The sequence below is a fragment of the Lepidochelys olivacea genome (genome assembly GCF_965140295.1).
Source record: "Lepidochelys olivacea isolate rLepOli2 genome assembly, chromosome: 1".
Classification (NCBI taxonomy): domain Eukaryota; kingdom Metazoa; phylum Chordata; order Testudines; family Cheloniidae; genus Lepidochelys; species Lepidochelys olivacea.
Window position 1 is genome coordinate 205287772 of NC_140411.1, and position 19149 is coordinate 205306920.

The 19149-nt window shown below is 45.1% G+C and overlaps 1 protein-coding gene and 1 long non-coding RNA gene across 2 annotated transcripts in view; both read right to left on the reverse strand.

Moving 5' to 3' along the window:
• The window catches only part of LSAMP (limbic system associated membrane protein), a 1389250-nt gene that overhangs the window by 1169033 nt on the left and 201068 nt on the right, over positions 1 to 19149 (reverse strand). The window lies entirely within an intron of this gene.
• LOC311511237 overlaps positions 16815 to 19149 on the reverse strand; it is a 67294-nt gene continuing 64959 nt past the window's right edge. The window contains exon 3 of the long non-coding RNA XR_014709234.1: positions 16815 to 18261. This is a non-coding gene — a long non-coding RNA (uncharacterized lncRNA). The remainder of the gene's footprint in view (positions 18262 to 19149) is intronic.

Below are 19149 nucleotides of genomic sequence, written 5' to 3' on the forward strand. Positions count from 1 at the left end.
GGATCACTACACAAAGGAGCATTTAATTGCTCCCTCATTTAGTCTGAATGAAGGGTGCTTAGCACCCCCATTGACTTCTACCAGGTTTGGGGTTACTGACAACTACCATTAATACCTTCCAGCATAACATTATTAAGGGCCAAATTCTGCAAACCTGTGTTAGAAGAGTGTCACTTCTGACACCAGTGGGACTGCTCATGTGAGTAAGGCAAATGGGATTTGGGCCTATAAGTGAACAGGACACTACTTTTGCTACTACCATGCCTCTAACCCCCAAATGATCTTATTTTCCTTTATGTTACCCTTAACTGGCACAGAGAATGAGTGAAAGGGAAGAAACTCTAGCACAAAGCAAACTCTTCAATAATATACATCTCCCCTACAGCTGCCTGAAAATAAAATATTAACTTATCTGATTTGAAAGAGAAAGAAGAAAGGAGGGGAAAAATTGACTGGGGTTATGGGATGTTTTCTGTTATATATTTATGTTTATGTTCATACATAATGCTTCCATGTATCAGCTGTTATCTTCACCTACTGCCTATTCTAGTCACTACATGTTTCGTTCCTCCAGAAAGGAGCAGCCCCCTTTTGCTGAGGTCTACACTGTGGAAGAGTGCAGATGGACAAAATGATTTTTTTACCAGACTCCTTGGTTGTATTTTCACAGATTCCATCCAAGTTCTTAGGCTGTGATGTGACAGTAGAAGAGGTTTCTCAGTGCACAGATTTCTGCTTCTGAGAACATTGAAAGTGATGATATATGGGATTTCATTTACACTGACGGAGGGAATGATGAGTTTTGGAAAATAAGCTACTTTCAGGCTAGTCCAGCTCAAGGAAAAATGTTAATATGTCTTGATGGGATACTAAAGTCTTTATGACGGTATAAAAGCACTACGAGGAGAAGTAAGGATGAAGTAGTGTCTTTCTGATCAGATTTGGGAAATGGGTCTTCAGTAACGCTAGTATTTCAGTTGGGAAATGCGCAAATACAGGTCCATTTATCATCTTCTGGATTCTTCACTCTGTCCAAATAGATGTCTATATAAAGTGAAATGCATTCTAAACTCCACCCCTCCAACAGGAAAACCCTTCTCAGCCACTTTAGATTATCCCCAAGGTTTAGGTACGATTTTATTCACTTGTTATTTAATTCATTGAATTTGGACATAAGAAAAAAGAGGGCCTATCCGGAACTCTTGGCAGCCTCGCTATTATACTAACTCTACTAATAGTACAATAACCCAAACCAATGCAGCAGCACTCTCGCACGTCCTCCCCCCCGCCACTTCCCCACCTCTCCCACATAACAATCATCAACCAGCACATCTATTTCCATCGGACAGAATTCCACCCCTGTTCTTTGCATCCGCCCCCCCTCCCCCCAAATGTCCTCTCAGAGAGACAGGCTTTGCAACTAGTCTGCCAGATCTTTCTAGTTAAAAACCTTTCAGTACTAGATGACTGAATTATGCTTTTCTCCTGCATGACTGCTGAAGATACAAACTCATGGTATATAAAATACAAAAATCCTAGCGTACTGCAACATTAAGGCTGAGAAATCAAGCACTTAAAAGTTAAGACATTCCAGAATTAAATTCTCTCCTGCAACATTAACTCAGCCACACTGCATATCCTAGTTATCACATCATTATATATGAAAGTGTGTATTTCACAAGTAAAATAGGAATAGAGAACATATATATTCTGGAATGTGATGAGGCCAAGATAACATTGCAGGAAAAACTTGAGCCTTTAGTATATTCTGAATTCCAGTTTGGATTTACACTCTAAATATTACATTACATTGTTACCTTATGCTCCACATCTGTTTGTGGTACTCACCTCTTTTCTCTCTTTATTTTATAGGTGTGGTTTGTCTACACCAATGCTTCTCAAACTATTTTTTCCACGGATCACTTGAAAATTGCTGAGGGTCTTGGCGGACCACTTAATGATCTTTCCAAATGTTGTTTGTACCGTAAGCTAACTATTGTAAAGCGTTTTGGATAAAAGCGCTATATATAAAAAACATAATAATTAACTTTTTTTGTTCTACAAATAAAAGCACACAACTCATTTTAATATCGGTAGTTTTACCTTTCTAATGGGATGGATGTGCCCTCTGTCCCCCAGTGTAGCAGCCCCCAAGCTGGGGCTGGGAAGGAGGGGGATCTCTCCCTCTCTCCGCCACCAGAGCAGCCACAGAGCTGGGGCTGGGAAGGAGGGCTGTCTCTCCCCAGCAGCCGCAGCCCTGGAGCTGGGGAAAGTTGCCTCTTTCTCTGGCCACTGCAGCCCTGCACATCCCAAATTCCCCCCACCCTCTCTTCTCACCCCATTGCTCCCTCCCTCCTACCCCAAATTCCCCCCCCCCAAAACCACCACCTTACCTTACATGTGGTTCTTCTCCAGGGTCCAGGCAGCTAATTAGTGGACCCATACCTGCACAGCTCCATTAATTAGGTGGGTGGCCCTTCATTCTTTCGTGTGCGGCTGCCCAAGCGCACACCTTAGAGGGAACTATCTGCGGAGCACCTGAATGGAGCTCACGACCACTGGTGGTCCACGGACCACAGTTTGAAAACCTGTGGTCTACACCACTGTTTCCCAAACAGGGAGTGGGTCCTGGGATGGTTGTACATAGGTCGCAGGCCTGATGTAGACAGGGAGCCCTGGGGGTGGTGTGGGAGAGCAAACCCGTCCCACGCTCAGTCCATAGCAGCGGCTCTTGTCCCATGAGGGTGGGCCTGGCTTCCTGCTCTGGATGTTGTGTCCTGGTGCAGAGGGTCACAGCACCACTCAAATTTGGCCTGGCTTCACCCCACCCTCCTGACAGAGGGGCAGCTGGGCCAACCCTGAGTGGGGCTGTGATCTCGTATGCCAGGTCGCAATGGCATGCACTCAGGTTTGGCCTGGCTGTCTCTCCATCATGACAGAGGGGTGGCGAGACCTGATCCGAGTGGTGCTGTAACCCCATGAGCCGGGCTGCAATATCCATAGCGGGGAGTCAGGCCCAGCCCCTTGGGACAGAAGCCACCGCTGCAGGGTGAGTGTGGTATGGTTTTCTTTTCCAACCCTCCAATGGAGCCTCCTCTCTGCACCATGTTGGGATGAGGGTTGCAGCGCCAAGGTGGAGGGTGATGCTGTGTGTAGTCAGTGTCCGCTCAGTGGGATGAGGAGGAGGCAGAGGCAGCAGAGGAGAAAGACATCAATATATGAATTCGGGCTCCCTGCCCATAATTTGGACACTGGGTGGGTCACACAAAATGACAAAATGCAGTTGGTGGGCTGCCTTAGCACAACGTTTTGGAATCACTGGTTGACACGACAAATGCTTTGCAGACATCGCCCCAAAGTGGAAACAAAGGTTATACCCGCAAAAGCACTCTTGCCAGTGTAAGTGCATCTGCACGAGGGCTGTTGCTATGTTGGCTAGGGGGTGTGATTTTTCTCACCTTCCTAGAGGACATAGCTAGGCTAGCAAAACTTTGTAGTGTAGACTTAGCCTTCAGATCTGAACCTGCAAAGACTTACACATGCTTAACTTTATAAACTGCAAATTGTCCCATTGAGGGTCAACACTGGATTGTTGGTTCTTCGGTGCTCGGACTGTCTGTTCTCTGTTTGTGCAATGCCCTAGTACAATGAGGCCATTATTCATGACCTGGGCCTCTATGTTCCAGAATACAAATAATAATTGTTAATAATCACAATGTGTAAAGTTAAGCACATTCCTAAATTTTTGCAGGATCTGAGCCTTAGATTGCAAGCTCTTTGGAGCAGAGACCATCTCTTTGTAACACCTGTGTACCGTGCCTAGCATAATGGAATTGGGGCCTCTCTGTGCTATTATAAATACATAATAAAATTAATTCCGGGGGATTTTTTGCATTCTTGATTTTTTTTGCATTTAGTTTTAAGGGGAAAAAAGGAAATATTCAAAGCTATTTGAGTTGTGCTATCTGACTTTGTCAGCAGAGCTTTGAAGTTCCATTTACAGCATCTACACTGATTTCTTTGAACCCCAGTGTTGAATGAGGGTGGGACCCACCCACTACTCCAGGCACCGACCCAGGGACCCTGTAGATAGCAGCCTCCTGCTGCATCTCTTTAACCTCGTTCAATACTGCTATGATTCCCTGGACTGCCTGCCCGGGCCCAGCACCTTCTTTGGCCTCTTCTCAGGGCCACCAGCCAGCAAGTCCCAGCAGCCAGCCAGGAGCTCCCTCTTGCTCCCCCAGTCACTGACAGCAACTGCTCTGTTGAAGGTGCTCCCTTGCTGCAGCCTGCTAGGAACACAGTCCTCACTCCTACCCTGCAGCTCCTTTTGTACGAGCCCGCTGGCCCTGATTGGCTGCTCCATGCCTCCCTCCAATTGGCTGCTTCCTGTGCAGCCTCCCAAGGCTGCTAGGAGGACGCATCTCCTCTGCTTCTTTCTAGGATGGGGTATGGCAGGACCCTGAGGCCTTCATTAACCCCTTCCACTTGGTTGGGTGGTGAACACTGCATCACACATCTACACTGACTTTTTGAACCCCAATGAGCCACAATTCATGTTTATCGGTAGATCAGATATGGCCTTCAAAGTGCAACTGAAGCTCAGGTCTTGTGGATTTCCTAAGATCTGCAGGAATGGAGCAGCAGAGCACACTGGTCCTGAGGAACTTGTCAATATACTCTGCTCCACCATCCTCAGCCAATTGGCCTGAGCTTCCAAGATATGCTAACTCCATACATAGCAATTTGGTCTCTGAAGCTAACAAGTCCTGCCAGCTTCGGGAAGGGAGCTTGCCAGCTGTCTGCATGGCTAACAGTTTGGCAGTTAGAAGGTCAAGATCTTCACCCATACCTGTGCTTAGGTGTCTAATGCAGCCAATTTTCAACATATTTGAGTGGATCCGCTAATATTTCTGAATAATAAAAATTCAGGCCATATTTCTGGAGGTGCCCTGAGTCACAGGAAAAATGTTCAAGCTGCCAACGTTTGCGAAATAGAGCTATCCATGTGTAGACCTTGCTGGATGTACCATGAAGATTAGTTAAAGAGACTCCATACAGTGGGGGCCTATTTCATCAGAAAACAACACATCCCCACATTGAAGCACTGAGTGAGAATCATGGTAGCAGCATCCCATCATGGGACCAATGCTGGCATTTTTCAATATGTTTGACTTCCATAAGAACATCCATACTGGGTCAGACCAAAGGTCCATCTAGCTCAGCATCCTGTCTTCCGACAGTGGCCAATGCCAGGTGCCCCAGAGGGAACGAACAGGTAATCATCAAGTGATCCATTTCCTGTCACTCATTCCCAGCTTCTGATTTTTGTTTCAAATTCAGGAAAACAGCCAAGAAAGAAAGAACCAATATAAAGTTTTTATGAGAAAGAGTGCGCAGTGACCCGCTCCTTTACAAGTCTGCATTTGAAGTCAGTCACAAAGTGGCAGCCGCAGATACTGCAAAGAGAATCCTCTGCATTTAAAGGTGCAGCACACAGAAGACAGAATGAAAACATTCACTGGGGTGACTCACCTTTAAGAAATCTACAATAATGATGGATAGATAGAAAGAGTATATATTTAATCTCCTTTCAGTTACATAGCAACATACAACACAAATGCCACCTCACATGCATGTGGAGATCACTAAAATGTAGCAATTGCTGTATCTTTTGCTGTTAACATCGTTGACTTCTGTGCTCTGAAACAGACTCCAGGTTTGGCTCCCTAAATGGATTCACTGACTTGTAGAATAAGCTTGGTGAATCTGATTTCACCCTTCTGCCACCAACCATGGCACTGCAGCAAGCTGTCTATGTTACCCTCTGGTTAGCTCAACTGGACAGACCTTCAGGCTTTCGTTGTCCCTAACATGTTTCCAGTTTACAGGGATGGGGCAAAACAACTCGGACAAAATAAGAACCAATTGTGAACCTTTTGAAAAACATAAGGTCTGGAAAGAAAATGTTTCGTTTTTGCTTTTGTGTCATTTTCAAGTATGTGTGCACTTGGATTTTGGCTGAGTCCAAAGCACACCCTTGTGGCAGTTCTGCAGCCTGGCCAAATATAGGAACTCCTGGAACTCCCCTGGTAGGCCTGCTCTCAACAGATTTCCAAACCAAAGAGATGTCCTGATAAAGAGGAAATGCTGCCTGATGCTTGACCTGAAGCATACCTCTGAACTTTGAGGGCAGCAGTCACAACTCTGACACTCGTTTTGCTAAAAACAGCCCAGAACTGAGTCTTCTGTTCCAGTCCTCAAGTTTATCCACTCACAGATATCTTTGCAAAACAGTGGCTCAAAAGCATGTCCCTCTCACCAACAGAAGCTGGTCCAATAAAAGCTATTACCCCACCCACCTTGTCCCTCTAATATCCTGGGACTGAAAAAGCTACCACTACACTGCAGATTATATCAGTATCATTTACTCCATTCCTATCACTGTCTTCTTTCTCAAGCACTAGACACTAGAAATAAGGTAAAGATGCTTAGCAGTCAGCAAAGTAAAAGTGTTGGCTACATTGCACCCCAGAGGCCAATGGTGGCCACAGGAGTTCGAAAATGTGGCTTACCACTACCCTTGAGCCAAACTCATTGATATCATAAGTGGACGCAGCTTTACTTAGTCAAGTTGCACTCATTTATACTAGCCGTGATTTTGGTGTCTATTATTTTATGCAGAGGTATGGCCATTGGAGACTACAGTTCCCACCATGCATTGCTCCCACTGGAGCCATTGGGCCATATTATGTGGTGGGATCTGTAGTCTCTCTGAGTTCATGGTGAGGGCAGCTATAGGGCAACTACCCTATAGTTGGACCCAGCCCATAAGCTCAGAAATATGCCAATGCACCACACAGCTGGTCAAAGCTCGCATGCCCTTGGCTATAACAGAATCTATTCAACCTATGCAGCACAAGAAGAGGAAAAACTTCTCAGTCTAGCCCCTGCACTAGTACTGCCCCACCCTGCACACTAAATGATCTCCTGCAACTGTAGCACAAACTCCCGCACACCATACAGATGTAATCAAGTTTTAGGGATTGAAAGGCCTTTGGCAGCATCTTAATGAATTTCTCCTTCTGCCTTCCTCTTCCCCCCATTCCAGTCTTTTGTCTCTTTGGTAATAACATGCTTTTGAATTTTGTGGGCATCTTTTCTTGCCTCCCCCTTCCTCAAAGCTGATGCGGCTTATTGGCAAATCCTGTCTCCTGTGACCAGGGTAATTGCAAGAAGGCAGAGGAGCATATATGAGCTGAACTTGTCAGACAGGAAATTTGATAAATGTCACTGGAACGAAAGACAATAGAAATTAAAGAGGTTTCCTTTTCTCACTCTCTCGTCTCAGTCAATGTGCCTCAACAGCCATACCACCCGCAGTACATCTGACAAGCTAAGCAGAGCCGAGGGCTAGTTGCTACTTTGATGGGCATCCCCCTAGGGAAAACCTGGGTGCTGCAAATAGTGGCATGAACAGTTCAGCAGATGGCACTCTTCCCTCTGAGTCAGGAGCGAACCAACGCTCAGTTGTACTTACTAGGGACCTCTGCATAGATGGAGTTCTGGGTAACATTTTGTAAAAGCACCTAGATGACTTGGGGCTTTTTTACACTGTAGCACCAAAGTGTAGACACTTTCTACAGCAACAGAAGGGGGTTTTCTGTCGCTGTCAGTAATCCACTCTCCCAAGCGGCAGTAGCTAAATTGATGGAAGCATTCTTCCATCACCCTAGATACATCTACTCTGGGGATTAGGTTGGCAGAGCTATGGCACACAGGGATGTGAAAAATACACATCCCTGAGCTCTGTCAGTCTAATTTTTAAGGGTAGACCAGGCTTTCGGAGCCTATGTCTCATTTTCAAAAGTTACTTGGGCCACGTTTACACTTTGGGAACTATAGCAGCATAGCTACAGCACCCTGGCTCTGCCAGTATAACCCTATAGCATAGACATAGCCTACAGCAACAGCAATGGAAAGGGTTTTCCCTTTGCTACAGGAACAGCACCTCCCTGAGCAATGGTAGGTCGGTCAACAGAAGCATTCTGCATCTACGTCGGGGTTATTTTGGCCTAGCTACAGCACTCAGAGATGTGGGTTGTTTTTTTTTTTAAACCCCAAAGTGCTTATAACTGCATCCATCTAAATTCTAAATGTAGACCAGGTCTCAGGCACATAGAAACCAAAATTGCCCTGTACTGTTAAACATCTGCTTTATTCCACCCCAGAGGTGGCTGTGTTTCAGAGGGCGTGTACTGTATACTTCTTTTGTAAATGGCTTTGGGATCAATGAAATGAGAGAAGTTATAGAAATGTAGATCACTAAATACATAAAAGCAGAAGACTGGGTGTTTTGAAATGTGCTTCGTGAATATGCAATTCTAATTAAAAATTGCACAGCTCCGCAGATGCAAAAGGAGGAAGTTTGGGGACAGGCTTAGTTTGGTTCTCTTGTTTCATTTACCATCATTTTTATTTATCAGCTAGAGCTGGTTGAGTAACGCAACATATTTTTCCATGAGAATTTTCACAAATTTAAAAACGGATTTGCTTTGCTCATTATGACAACCCAGTTGCATTTGATTTTCGTGAACATTTGGGCACTTGCATTCTGCTCACATAAATGCTTGTGGAAAACCAATTTTAAGCTTGCAAACTCAAGTAATGTCAGATAGCTATCTGTAAACACTCACACACAAATATTTGCAATGGAAGTGGCATATTACATGAGACAAGACATGGTCTGACACAGCAACAGGGACTGAGTTCCCAAAACCCCTTGCCAGAACCCTGGCATAGAACAGATGTGCACCTCAGACTGCGGGTAATAATACCCAGTTCTTACAGAGTGCTTTCAATCAGTAAATCTCAAAAGTACTTTACAAAGCAGGTCAGTATCATTGTCCCCATTTTACAGATTGGGAAACATAGGTGAAATGACTTGTCCACAGTAAGGTCTAGACTACACTACAGTCCTTTTTTGGTAAACGATGTCGCTCAGGGGTGTGAAAAATCCACACCCCCATAGCGACATGGTTATACCAACCTAACTGCCCATGTAGACAGCGCTGTCTCAACAGGAGAGATTCTCCCATCAGACATAACTACTGCCTCTCAGGGAGGTGAATTAACCAAGCCAACAGGAGAAGCTCTCTCCCGTCAGCTTAGAGCATTTTCATTAAAGCGCTACGGCTGCATTTTAACTGTAGATGTGCCCTAATCCTCGCAGCTCAGCCAGGAACAGAACTGAGGTTTCCTAAGTCCTAGCCTAGTGCTCTAGACACTAGGCCACAAACACTTACTTCGCATAGCTGTGGTTAGTGAAAATTACCTTTAAACTAGACACCCAGCCAATCAGTCTTTCAGTTGCCTGAGTTTTCCAGGAGTGGAGTCAGGCAAGGGAAAGTAAAGTTTGAAAATGTTCTAAATGCCTCTGGTTTTTAAGTGTTCCCTCTTCCTAAATTGCTTCCTCTTCCAAAGAGAGCCTAAGGCCCAGTAGCTTCTTCAGACCTTCCTCCTCCAAGAGTTAGACTAATCCAACCAGAGAAACAAATCAAGAAAATATGACCAATTACAATGAACACAGTTCAGACTGGGAGCATCAGATACTTGCAACTGAACTGCTTGTGATAAAAAAAGAACTGTGAAAAACAACAGTCCCAGAGTGAAATTAAGGCCACCCAACTCAGAGTCATTCCACAACAGAAGCAGCAAAACACATGGAAAGGTTGCTCACTGTGAACCATTCGCTTGGGTCTAACACCACACTCAGTGCCTTTTCAAAAGCAGGCACCACCTCATGGACAAGGAAATAGGACATGGACAGTGTGGGTGGAGAGGTGAGGGGTTTATTATTGTCAGCCTCTAAACATGCCTTCAGCTGTGCCTCTGCAGGTGGATGCAATTAGAACAGGTGGATGCGATGGCCCCTGGCCTGGGGCTGCTCTGATCCATTTCTGCTAGAGAAGTAGCTCCTGCAGTGTTACCATGCTTCAGCAGATCATATTTATAGTGTGCTGGTTTGATCTGTTTGATTCTTCCACCTGTTTAGCTCCCACTTAGCATCACCCTCTGTGTAGCTTGATCTGGGAAACATGAAACCGCATGGTGAATGGTCTTGTGGTTAAGGCACTGGGGGGATGCAAGTCAAGAGACTTGGATTCTAGTCCCAGATCTGCCACAGATGCACTATGTGACCTTAAGCAATTCACTTCACCTCACATTTCCATCTGTAACGATGATAATTTCCCAGTTCATCTCTTTGTGAGAATAAATTCTCTGATGTTACATGCTGCTCCAAGAGCCATAGGAGAAAGCCTGTAAATATAGCCGTGCTCATGCACACTGTGAGCTGAGACCACAGCAGCTGAGCTAGTGCTGCAATGGTACTGAGCAACAATGGTTTGTTGCAACACCATGAGAGGTGAAATCAACTGGCGACCCTCTGAATGATCCTGCCATCTGCATTTGCAGGCTGCAGGCCAGGCTGGGGAGAAGGGCACCATCCTCTGGATAAGCTTGGTCCTTTGAGAGATCTTGGATGCCTTGATGGGTGTTAGGGGAACACCTTCAAACACTGAGGGTTTGAAATTTCCAGAGAAGGGCCAACATGTTGAGATCATGGTTCATTGTGGCACAGATTTCCTCTGAACACATTTGCCAACTTTTAAGCCACAAATGGCCTTGCCTGTCATTTTCTGCCTTGCCTTTGTTGCAAATGCCAGTAATTAGCAGAGCTATTTGTATGTCCCCTGGGCCTCCCTCCCTCCCAGCCCAGCTACCCCTTCTGCTTGACAATTCTACAGTTGTCTTTGGTTTATGATATCACAGTCGATTTCCTTGAAGATGATTGTGAGGTCAGAGAGGGAATTTGTATCCATTACAAAGCTGTTAAAACATCCATGAATATGTGTTATTAGCCTATTTTAACTTAATTTATTGTTTAACATACAATAACTGTCTGAGTAAATCACTTGCAAAGGCCAACACAACTCTTCTAAATCCCAGAGAACAATATCTGTAATGGCTGCCGAAAAATATGGGGGATCTTGGGTATTGTTAGTGTCTAATATTAAGTCCCCAAAGTTCTAGAAACCTAACAAGTTCTTGGAAGTCCCCCAGTTAACTCCTCTTTCATTCTGTACCTCCAGCTGCGAACCCCAGAACCTTTCCATGTGTCCTTCCCTGCCCCAATACCAAATACTATATAACCCAGTGCGAACCCAAGCACTTCTCCACATCCTCTCCCCACCCATTCCTGATACAGAAGAGTCTTGAAGCAAGCCCTTCTTGACCGCCATAACACTTATAGTAACCCACTCTGGACCTCCATAACACTTCTAGTAACCCACTCTTGAGACTGTAGACTCACTATGAATCCTTCTTTAGATCTCTGTGTCTTCTCCCAGCTGTCCCCACTCCAGCTCTTTCCCATGTCTGATACTGCCCAACCCTCTCTGAATCTCCCCAACATCTCCAGATCCTGTTCCTTTTTCTTCCACATCACCATTTATTCATCCTTGATATTGTACTGCTCTCTGCCCTTGACAATGCTCTTGGCAGCCACTTAGTGAGAGAAGCATCCGACCCTGTAAATGACAGGTGAACAGCATAGAGTATTCATTGTGCCTCCCACATACACAGAAACTTGCATTCCTGTTCACTGAGCAGAACACCTGCTGCTGGATCAGTGCCCACTAGCTGGAGTTTACTCTCCAATGCACATACAGCGTTGCCAAAAGTCAATGCATTTCCCTAGCCTCACCCGTGATTTCTGTTGTAGAAGCTGGAGCAGAGGAGATAGGAAAAGCAGGACGGGAGAGCAAGAAAGGCAGAAGTCCAAAAGGAGCAACATTTGGGCTGGAAGCCAGGCAAATGAGAAGATTAAAGATAAAAACTTTAAAAGAAGTCTCTAATCTTTCTTTTTTTAATCTTCTGGTTTTTCCTTTTCCACGTCAATCATCCTCGCTTTTTATATCTCCATCAACGTTGCAAAAGCAGGAGAGATCTCATGCAGAGTCAGCTGCTCAGCCCAACAAATGCACCGTGGGGTTGAGGACACGAGCATATGGGAGATGACACACTTTTGAGTCTGCTAAATGTCATCTCCTGAACTCCCATCTGCTGGGATTTCAAGGTATTGAGCAAAGGGTTACTTTGTCCAATGGGAAGCCTTGCTTTTCTGTCGGTGCAATTTTCTGCCCCACTTCTGACTTCTTCACTGATTTGGATGTCTGATTAAGGCACCCAAGCCTGTCAGTCTCCCAAAATGATTTCATCCCCAAACTACCTACTGTTCAGAGGAGCAGCTTGTAAATTTCCACTGCCTTGGATTATGTTCAAATTATTGTTAAGCCTCAGGGCAAAACTGGCATCCATCAAAAGCTGGAGCTGGGCATATGGGGTCTGATCCAATGCCTGTTGAAATCAATGAGAAGCTTTCCATTGACTTCTGTGGATTTTGGATCAGCCCCATTGTGGGCTCCGAAAATGCTCCTCAATCCTAAATTTCCCCCCACCCATTATTCCAGGACTTTCTTCTCCTCACCCCTCCCAGCTTTGCTGATACAACTAAATCCTGAACCGCAGTAGCCATGCTGCTGTGAAGGCGTATTAAGTAGCAAAACATACACCTGTTTCAGTATCCCAAACCCCCAGGTACAGGAAGGGACGTCTACTAGGAGCAGCAGCAGTAGAGCAAGGGGGCACCCTTATTTCCATTATTGTATATATTTATTCATGTGTCATTACTGCTATCTTTGTGTCTTGTCCTGCTCCAAGCACAATATAAGTGCTTAATAAATAAAAAGGCTTTTAAACAGAATATTGACACATCATATTTGGCTCAAAAGTTAGGTGGTGTAAAACTAAAGCCTTTAGAAAGCAGTATTACAATTATTTATTAATATAATAGCCATGAGCAGGTTGTCATGGACCAGGACCCTCTTGTGTTAGGCACAAATGCAGAACAAAAAGAAGTGTGTATAACTGTTAAGATTTCTGAGTGTTGCACCTTTACATTTATAGGCCCCTGATGTCTACAGGAGCACCTGCCACTGTGTGAAGCAGCATGCTATGGAAGGCAAACACGCTGTGCTCTCTCTCTCTCATGGAGACTTTGCTTTTGTTCTTTATTGTTTCATTGTCTTTCTTTAATCTAAAAAAGTCAGACTTGAAGTACAGGTTTGCATGTTGTGTCTGGAAAACATAACACCTAAGACAAAAAGCAACGTTGCCATGGACTTTTTAAAAACACCAAATAAAAATAAACAAACTATCCTTGGCACTATTTGCAACAGAACGTAGTGAATAATTCACAATGATAATGATTTGTTGAATTTAGCCTGGTTTTCTGCTTGTGGAATATGCACAACCAGATGGTGATTTCCTTGCATGTATTTGTTTTTCAAGTTTATTTGATAGGTTTCCCCTCACCCCCCAGGTTTTTCCTTCTGTGGACTGATCATGAAATTTGAAATTCCAGCTGGGTTGAGAACTGGTCAGATAACTAACATGACACTGCTTCTGCTCTCTAATAAGAAGGGGGACAAGTATGATTGGGGGCATAGAAAAGCTCTTATATGAAGAGTAACTGAAAAGACTGGGGCTGTTTATCTTTGAAAGGAAACAAATAAGAGGGGACCTCATAAAACTCTATATAATAATGAATAGTCTAGAGAAAGTTGATTGGGCGCGTCAGTTCTCTTGGTGTTATGAGACAAGGAGAAGGGAACAGTAAATGAAATTGAAAGGTACCAAATTCAAAATTCATAAAAGGATTTTTTTTTCACACAACATATAATTAGACTAAGGAACTCATCACCACAAGATGCTGTTAAGGCCAAAAATTTAGTGAGATTCAAAGAGTGATCAGATATTTATAGGGATAATAAGAATATCCAGAGTTATAATAATTAATGCTCAAAAAGAGCATGAGAGGAGATAATAATTGGTTTAAGCCCTGAAGCAGAAGGTATTCTAACTGTTAAGGATCAGGATGAGACCTTATGGGAGGCAGATAATCCCACATCCACCAACAGTGAGCTTCCTTGCACCTTCTTCTGACTGTGAGAGAGAGTATACTGGCCTGGATGGACCTTGGGACTGAGTGTCTGTGGCAATTCCTATGTTCATCTGATTGAGTAAGCACACAAGTCCTTCGGGCTGAATACTCACATGCATAAATGCAAAATTCCATTTCTGAGAATAATCTCATCTGCAACTTTGAAATTAACTTTCTTCCAATGTTTTTTGAGATCACTCAAATCTATGCAGAGAGAGAATGCTAAGCCGCATTAAGTGCAGCCAGAAATTCTTGTTTGCGTTATTTTTCTGAGCCTGTGAATGCTGGGGGTAGCATTATTACATACTGTGTCTAGTCCCACTGAGTAATCCCATTGACTTCAATAGTAGTAAGTAGTCCCATTGACTTCAATGGGAACTCCTTCCCGAGTGTAAATCTCACTACCATAAATATTTACAGGCTACGGATCCTAGGGTGAAGCCCAAACCTAGCAGCAGGAAGCTAGTACCTGAGGATCTGAAAGTGAACTTGGTTAGAAACTGAAAAGAGGAGGAAATCTGTGGAGCCTATGTTAGCTGTAAGAAACACAAACAACCACCAAACAGCGTAAAAGTGAAAAGTGAATTGATTTTAAAATATTTCAGTTTTAATTTATCAAAAGGCCTGATCCTTCCCCAATTGAAATTAATGGCAGTTTTGCTAGTGACATTAATGGGTGCAAGTTCCAGCTTTGAGTGGTCCACAGAATGAAAAACCTATGATCTAAGGAGTTACTAGTATCTCACGAACATGCTGTGACCTCTGCAAAGGGGCAGATGGATTAAACTGGATTCTTTACCCAGGCACCCTCACAACTGGCTTGCAAAGCTCCCATTGGACAATGGTGCAGGATCCAGGCCTAAATAAACCGTTGCTGTCTTTCTTCTCCCTTCTCTTCATGAATCATAAGCTCCCTGCATTGTTCTCCAGCGAGTACTGCATTTAGTCACTTTTGCTCTGTGCCATTTGCGTTAGATGCAGCATTAAGGAAGTGCAGGTTTTAATATGTACACAAGCGCCGACTTTCATTTTTCCACCCTCCCCTTCACCCCACCTCCACTCCGCACCTTTCCCCAAGGCCCCACCCTCACTCTGTCTCTTCCTACCCTTGCTCCAGCCCTCTCCCCCCCCCGTCCCTCCTGCACACCATTGAACAGCTGATCGGTGGGTGGCTGGTGAGTGCTGAGCACCCACTATTTTTTTTTGTGGGTGCTCCAGCCCTGAAGCACACGCAGAGTCAGCGTCTAGGAATATGTATTCTTTTTAACCTGAAAAAGTCCCACCAAATGTACCGGGTAGCCTAGTGCCACTCAGGACACAGCTGGAATGGAAGAGGGGGACAGGGACATTATATAGGATTCACTGATTCATTTGACTCCCCCAAAGTCCCAGCTCCAGAATGGCCTATAGTCCCAGGCCTGGCTCGAGGGAGCTCATCACGTTCCTCCCCCGTCAGTCAAGTCCCTGTATCAGCAAAAGGCAGAGAACAAGCTGTGACCGCTGGGCAATCAAAAAACTGCCGAACCAATGAAACCTGGCATGGCAAATCGGTGTAAGAACACCAGTGAGCTTGAGGAGGTAAAGAGAACGCCCAGGGGAGCAGGGCAAGGCAGGAGATGGTGTGATGGGGGCTAAACTTCACAGCTCTTCTCTGCATGATAAATTTTGCAGCCGCTTGGAAAGCTGCCCCTCTGTGCTCTTGCTCTTTTCCCTCCGCCTCCTTCCTTTCCCAGTCTCTTTCTCCCTCTCATTCCCTCCCCCTTCTCCAGTTTTGCTACAGTTTGTAAAAGCAGCCTGGCTGAATGCACGAGCATGGGATATGGGATGGAGTTAGTGGAGATTTATTCCTTGCTGTTTTACATGTCACAAGCTCTAACTTCAGCCGCCTCTCATAACAAGAGCCTGATGCTTCGAAAGCAGGCATGTGCTGTAAAAGATCTACTTAAGCCTGTATGCAGGGAGGGTGATATGATAGGGCAAGAAACTAACACACCAGCCTTTCCTCTCCAGAGATCTGGGCTCAGGTAAACTGTTGTCTCACCAAGAAACTGAGTCCTGTGGACTCTCACACATTTCTGATGGATACTTTAGTGTTATAAAACCATCACAGAGTTTGGTACCTTTGTGCACTGAGTAGGTGCAGGTGCTGCAGGTCAGGAGTGAGGGGCATTGGCAGAGTTGAGCTGTGTGGGGAGCTCAGGGCTGGGATAGCAGAGGGGCTGCAGGGCAGGAGTGTGGGGCTTTTGGCAGAGTTTAGGATTGGAGTAGTAGAGTGGGTGTGTTGCGGGTTAGGGAGACTGATTTGGGCCCCTAGCATGTCACTTTCAGGCCTTTTGTGTTTTTATCTTCTACCCTGCAAATGTATCTCCCCCAGGCTGGCACCAGTCTTCTAAACTGGCAGTTTCAGTCACTCATGTTTCCCCGTTAGCTTTATGTGTTGGCTTCTAAGTTAGAGGCACAGGTACACTCTGCAGCCCTTTGCCCAATGTCACACTCCTTTCCTCCGTGCGTGCTCCTCTGCCCACCAACATACATTCCAGGCGGCTCTGCAAAAATCACCAACACACAGTGTAGAAGCCCTTCAAAAGCATGCACGCACGCATGCCCACAAGCAGCTCAGTCGTCTGGGGACCCTCTGCGCTCACTCACTCACTCTTCTCCTCCCTTTTATTTCCCTTATCCCAAGTGGATTGCGTCGCAGGCCTGGAACAAACCAGACAAGGTCACACTGTTTGATTCCGATGTCAGTTTCAATTACATTGCAGCTTTTATAACCAAATCAAAATACAAAAGAGAAAAAGAGAGAGAGAGAGAGAGAGAGAGAGGAGACAAGGCAGGATCCAGCTGCAGGCTGGGAAATGACATTTCAATTTGTCAATTGATGCATTCCCCCCCACACACACACTTTTCCCCCCTTTCTGTCCAATAAATTAATTAGCATGTTTATAATGTGGATGGCTGGGGTGGTGCAGGACTGGAGGGGGGAGGGGGCAGACCCACCTTCTCTTTAGGGATAGGCATATTGGTTTCCATAAGTGAGGGGCACACAAAGCACAAATCAAACGCATGCTGCAAACACCCTGATGTGTTTGATTCAGGGTTTTGGTTTGGCCTGACACTGCCTTTGGTAAACCTTCCAGGTCTCCTCTCCCAGTGAAGCAACTTCCTGACTGAAAAATCTGTATTTAGCCTTTGTTTAATCCGCTTTGATTATTGTCCATAACACAATCTTGTAACGCAAAGACAAGGGGGCATGCAATGAAATGAAAAGGAGGCAAATTCAAAAGTGATACAAGAAAATACTTTTTCACCCAATATGCAGTTGGCTGTGGAACGCACTGCCATATGAAATTGTTGATGCTAAGACATTAGCCAGATCAGAAAGGGACTTAACATTTATATGGGCATCAAAAATATCCAGAGTTGTTATGAATGACAATAAAAATGTTGGAAGGAATATTAAATCTCCTGTGGCAGGGCTTCAGGTGATCTTTAGCTATCAGAGATCAGGAGGAAACCCGATGTGGGGGGCAAAATATCCCACATCTGCTGGTTGTGGGGTTGTTTACACCTTCCTGTGAAGCATCTGGTGCTGGTCACTGTCAGAGACTGGATATGGGGCTAATCTGGTCAGCCAATCCCCATAATCTACTGGGTTCCAGCCACAACACAAAAGACCCAAAATGGTCTGAAGAGAGGCTGTTGTCAGCATATTTTCAGCTGAATTAGAACAAGAAGCCCCCAAAAGACAATGGCAAAGCCTGTGCCCATGAGATTCCTAGACCAGTTTTTACGACCCCAAAGTTTCAGAAACTTCAGATTAGAGATGGATCCATGCAGCAGAGTTCAGGTCCCTGAACATTTGGAAGGTTTGGAAGCAGGGTTCTGATTTAGCCCATTACAGAGAAAGGGCCAGCTGTGAAATACAGAACTGAATTTCCCCAAACTTTGCCTTTAGCATTCTTTGTTTGGGACCCTGTCATAGTTTTTGCTGCAGTCTGGCTGTTTCCTTGGACTTTCTTCTCTGACCTGCACCTCACATTCTGAACTCCTGAGAGATTGGTTCTTTCGTTGCCCCGAGTCTCTACAAAGTTAACAGCTGACCTCTGCATTACATTTTGATCCACGATGAACAATTCTGGAGCACTGGGGTAACACGAGCGCTCACTTCGGTAATGTCCCCACGGGAAAAGAGTCTTTATAAATGAGAAACAAAAGGAGGAATCAGCCGAAATGAGCAGTGCATTTTAAAGTCAAAACAATGAGTGAAACACAGCTCTGGCATAAATGAGTATAACGCAACTTATTTGCGGCCAAGGAGATACACATTTAACTCAGTGTGTGCTCAGTCATTCAGCAATCAGACATGATTTTCTCAATCTCCTCTCCCTTTTATCTATCTGTATCTATGCAAAACTAATTTCTTCAACCCAGCTTCTCCACAATAAGCCCTCCACACACACACACATGCACACACAAAGCCTTAATTATTTCAAGCAATTTACTGACTCTTGTCCCCCTGGGAAAAAAAGAGATTAGTGTTGGCTTGGGAGGCGCTAAGGTACTTCTCTAATGGGCACACACAAAAGAAGCTAGCTAGAGCCATCTAATGAGCCCATCACCGTAACATCCCATCTGTGCATGTTCGAGGGAACAGTGGGTTGTTAAGACCCCATGTGAGAACTCTAGCAATGGAGGGCTATGGTGGCAGAAAACTACCTGCTGAGAATCATTCCTGTAGGTACAAATAAGCCACACACACTTCCCACAGAAGATCTCCCTGCGTCCAGAAGCAAACACCTATCGCTGCCGTTCCTGCTGACTTGCCACCAGTGACTTGGAGACCTCCATTTGTACCGGCCATTCACGTGCAGCACTGCCGGCCCAGTGACAATCTTGAGTAGACAGCGGCGTGTCAGGGCCTACAGCTCTACCCTTGCAGAATGGCCGCAACTCTGGGATACTGAGACAGGGAGCAAACTTTGGTGGCCCTAATTTACACTCACCTGTTTGCAACCTAGGATGCAGATCCTGGACTAGGTTTACCAGGCTGCTGACTAGAATGGCTGCTACAGTGCAGAAAG